This window comes from Salmo trutta, chromosome 4, assembly GCF_901001165.1.
Source record: "Salmo trutta chromosome 4, fSalTru1.1, whole genome shotgun sequence".
Taxonomy (NCBI): domain Eukaryota; kingdom Metazoa; phylum Chordata; class Actinopteri; order Salmoniformes; family Salmonidae; genus Salmo; species Salmo trutta.
In genome coordinates, this window is record NC_042960.1 from 39,892,792 (window position 1) to 39,897,705 (window position 4,914).

The window sequence follows — 4,914 nt, forward strand, 5'->3', positions numbered from 1 at the left end:
GCCCTTCACAGAACAAGCCCTGAATTTGTGGGCCAAACAAATGCTAAATAATACAAATATAGCCATTGTCTTAGACTGGGCAGCTTGCCAGGAACATGGAACAGAGATGTTGGAGCACATCTGTTGAACAAACAAAGGCCAAAGTTATGAATTATTTTATGTTGGATGATCATTAAAACTATTCAGTTTCATGACGGTTCTATTTATTTATGTTAGGTGCAGTAGCCATGTAGCCACTGCACCTCCGATCAGTTCTTTGTCTCCTCCATCATGCCCCTCTGACTTAAAATAGTGGGTCTTGTCAATGATATGTCTATGGTCTTGTCAGATGAGGCTGATCTAGATAGTGACTATACAGTAACACAGCGGTAGAAATAGAATCTAGTAATTCTATACCTATGACCACATCTCTTCCAGTGAATTACAGCCACATCTTTCACCTGCCCTAACTAACCAGATACACTTGACTTCTCCCCCATCTATTTTTCACCTCATCTCAAAAGGTCACCTTGACTTATCTCCAGTATCAGGCACACCAACATGCTTATCACCAAGGAGAGGAGGCATGAGAGATTGGGAAGATCTCAATTGCATACTCCTCGTGTCCTCGCTCTTCTCAAAACCATTGAAGGAGAAGGTCAGAGGGGCGGGACCGCTGACTTTCTCATCCAATGGGTTTTGAGAAGGCAGCAAGGAGATAGGCGGTCTGGAGAATGCAATTGAGATATTCCCATGGAGTGTGGGTAATATACAGGTAACTGCCAAAATAATGGAAACACTTGATTAAATGAGGGATACATAGTATATTGAAAGCAAGTGCTTCCATACAAATGTGGTTCCTGACTTAATTAAGCAATCTCCAATGTAAAGCCCAACAAGTAGGCTACCATTGTCAGATTCAAATACATTTTTACCATTGCAAATTATTAGATCACCTGCAAAAAATGTATACCAGTCATAAGTTTGGACACACCTACTCATTCCAGGGTTTTTCTTTATTTTTACTATTTTCTACATTGTAGAATAATAGAAGACATCAAAACTAAAAAAAATAACACGAGTCATGTAACAACCAAAAAAAGTGTTAAACCAAAATATATTTTATATTTGAGATTCTTCAAAGTACCCACCCTTTGCCTTGATAACAGCTTTGCACTCTCTTGGCATTCTCTCAACCAGCTTCACCTGGAATGGTGTCACATCCCTCCAATCGAGTTCCAGACACATGAAGAATATATGCCAAGGTGCATTGAAGCTGTTCTGGCTCGAGGTGGCCCAACTCCCTATTAAGACACTATGTTGGTGTTTGTTTTGCCAGTTAACTGTATATGGTTAGCATCCCAAATGGAACACTATTCACTACATAGTGCTCTGGTCAAAACTAGTGCACTATGGGCCCAGTTCAAAACTAGTGCACAATATAGGAAATAGGGTGCCATTTGGAACACAGTGGTTCATGTCAGACAGCTCCCTTTACAAGGTGAGGAGAACTTATATTCTTTGCTGAGAAGTGAGACAGTGACTGTACAGTATTAGTCACAAGCTTTAACCTCACAGCAAAGCTTGGGCGTCCAAGGCTAGTAAAGCATAGACCAAAGTCTGCTCCGTTGATCTAAACAAGTAGGATGGGGTGACAGTCTAGTTTCCCTCTAACACCTGAACATGGCTGTATTCAAAGCACATCACTGCCACCTAGGGTGCAACTTTGATTCCACACACACAACACAGTTTATTTTCTCTGAGGGAAACAGAACTGCAACTGTACATGAAATGGGATGCAACATGCTGTACAGGTATAGGATAAGACAGACTACAAAATGTCTCATTTAAAGCAGCTGGTTATTTTTATTCATCATCAAGAACCGAACACAGCAAATACGATCCGTTAAAAAAGAATGTACAAAATATATACCTTTTCATTATCTTTCATCACCAGATGTATTCATGAGGGGGGGGGGGGGTACTATTTCGCATTAGACTATAAAGCCCTACATAAATGTAGATACGGTACTGTTTTTATACATTAAGATAGCAGCTGACCATGGCACCTTTGCAGTGATCTACAGCTCTGATAGACATTGCAGTGTAAGGCGTGGACTTTTTGTTTTACCTCTCTGAGGACCAAAAGGTATAAATCTGTCTATAAGGCATGTGCAAAGTGTTTTGTGGATTGTAATAAAGATACGTTACTTACAACTTGGCTGGTATGCTTTAGCTTGTGTAAGCTGTTGACTAACTGAAATAAGCTAGCCTTCCTGATAAATATAGTATTGCCACAGGCTATTGACAGAACAGCTACAGCTGAGTGAGTCCACATTTAACTTGTAGACTACACCGTTCTATAAATAACTTTCAACATAATATATAGACTACCTGAGTAGAGAACAGTGGATCAGATTCAATATTTCCTTTTTAGTGTTTCTATAATGTAAAAAAGTAACAGTCATGGGTTGAAATGATTAAATGTGTGGTTTTTGACCTGATCAAATAATGTTGTTTGAGCTTAAAAGGAGCTATCTGCAGTTCAAACAAAGTGGCCAGCCTCCACTGACAGCAGAGGGATGGAGAATGCAAACACTCAAACTCATGGACCGAGCTACCCCATTCAAATAAATAGTCAATGTTAAACATTATACTGTCTATTTACAAAGCTGTTTGCCACTTAAGGGGATTTTTTCCCCAAATTCACCTCACACGCGATACCATTTTGAAAACATTTGTAAGTTAACGCTCATATAAGCGAGAAATTATTTTTCAAATACAAAAAAAATAAAAAATACTGTATGCAGTTTAGGAAAGCTGCACCCAGCTGTATTTTGAGAAACAGGAAATATGTGGAATGGAATGGTTGAATGGAAATTAAAGCAAAAGGTGAGAGGATGTGTCGTACCCAAGGCGGCATGTGAAAACAGCCGGGTGCAAATCTGCCAAACTGCTCACACTAATATCTTTTGTATTTGAAAGATTCCATCTTGCTTAAATTAAAGTTATATTCCAAAATCGTATAGAAAGGGGGGCGTATTTGCATTGAGACAGACACTTAAGAATGAGGCGCTTCAGGATAAAACATTCAATATCACTGAAAAGAATAGAGATGTAGGACTGGTGAATGGATAATGGTCAACTACTGTGGGGCTGTGGTGAAGGAGCAGACAGAGGCACAGATGAAGTCTATGTGTATTCAGATGAAGATGGTACATGGCATGAAACAGGATCAGATTAGTTGAATTACAGCACATGTTGAGTTAGGTGAACAGTTATTGCCCGTCTCAACAATTATTGGTACACTACATGACTAAAAGTAAGTGGACACCTGCTTGTCAAACATCTCATTCCAAAATCATGGGCATTAATATGGAGTTGGTCCCACATTTGCTATAGCAGCCTCCACTCTTCTGGGAAGGCTTTCCACTAGATGTTGGAACATTGCTGTGGGGAATTGCTTCCATTCAGCCACAAGAGCATTAGTGATATCACCCAACATCAGTGCCTGACGTTGGGTGATTAGGCCTGAATCGGATTTCCAATTCATTCCAAAGGTGTTAAATGGGGTTGACGTCAGGGCTCTACGCAGGCCAGTCACGTTCTTTCACACCGATCTCGACAAACCATTTCTGTAAGGACCTTGCTTTGTGCACGGGCGCATCGTCATGTTTAAACAGGAAAGGGCCTTCCCTAAACTGTTGCCACAAAGTTAGAAACACAGAATCGTCTAGAATGTCATTGTATGCTGTAGCGTTTAGATTTCCCTTCACTGGAACTAAGGGGCATAGTCCAAACCATGAAAAACATCAAGACAATTATTCCTACTCCACCAAACTTTACAGTTGGCACTATGCATTCAGGCTTCTCCTGGCATCCTCCAGACGCAGATTCAAACATCGGACTGCCAGATGGTGAAGAATGATTCATCACTCCAGAGAACGCATTTCCACTGCTGCAGAGTCCAATGGTGGCGAGCTTTACACCGCTCCAGCCGACGCTTGGGTTTACACATGGTGATCTTAGGCTTGTGTGCAGTAGTGAGTGTTGCAGAGGAAAGGTAATGTTTACGTGCAACGCGCTTCAGCACTCCCGTTCTGTCAGCTTGTGTGGCCTAACCACATCGCTGCGGAGCCGTTGTTGCTCCTAGACGTTTTCACTTCACAATAACAGCATTTACAATTGACCGGGGTAGCCCTAGCAGGGCAGAAATTTGACTGACTTGTTGGAAAGGTGGCATCATATGACTGCCATGTTGGAAAGTCACTGAGCTCTTCATTAAGGCCACCTGCCAATGTTTGTCTATGGAGATTGCATGGGTGTGTGCTCAATTTTATACACCTGAATCCACTAATTTGAAGGGGTGTCCACATACATACACACACACACACACACATATACACACACACACACACACAAAAGGTGTGCATGCATGCATGCATGCATGTATGCATAGTATTTGTATGAATTTCAAATGGCAAAAACAATATACAAATGCAATGCAACTGAGTAAAGCTTGTACATAAATATAGCAGCAATACAACAATTCGAATGGAAAGGGGGTGCAATAGCATGCGGCACAGAAGGCCAAAGCTAGAGCAGGCTAGGCTAGCAGGGGCTACATAGCATAGCATATGGCAGGCAAACAATATAAAAAAAAATTAAAAACGAATGAAAAGTATTCAAGCAGCAATGCAATAGCCATAAAAAGCAGGCCTTAATTAGCATAACATAAGCAACATGCAGAAAAGGTGCAGAGTGATTAACATATGTCAATTAGCAACTACATGTAACAGAAGAAAACAGATCTGTTTGTGCTATCCTTCCATTCCTTGCCACTCCATGTCATGCCAAACATTGTGTGGCATATGACAGAGAATAAGGAGTCAAATGTTAACGTGGGTACAAGTACACCTTGCCTGTGACTAATCG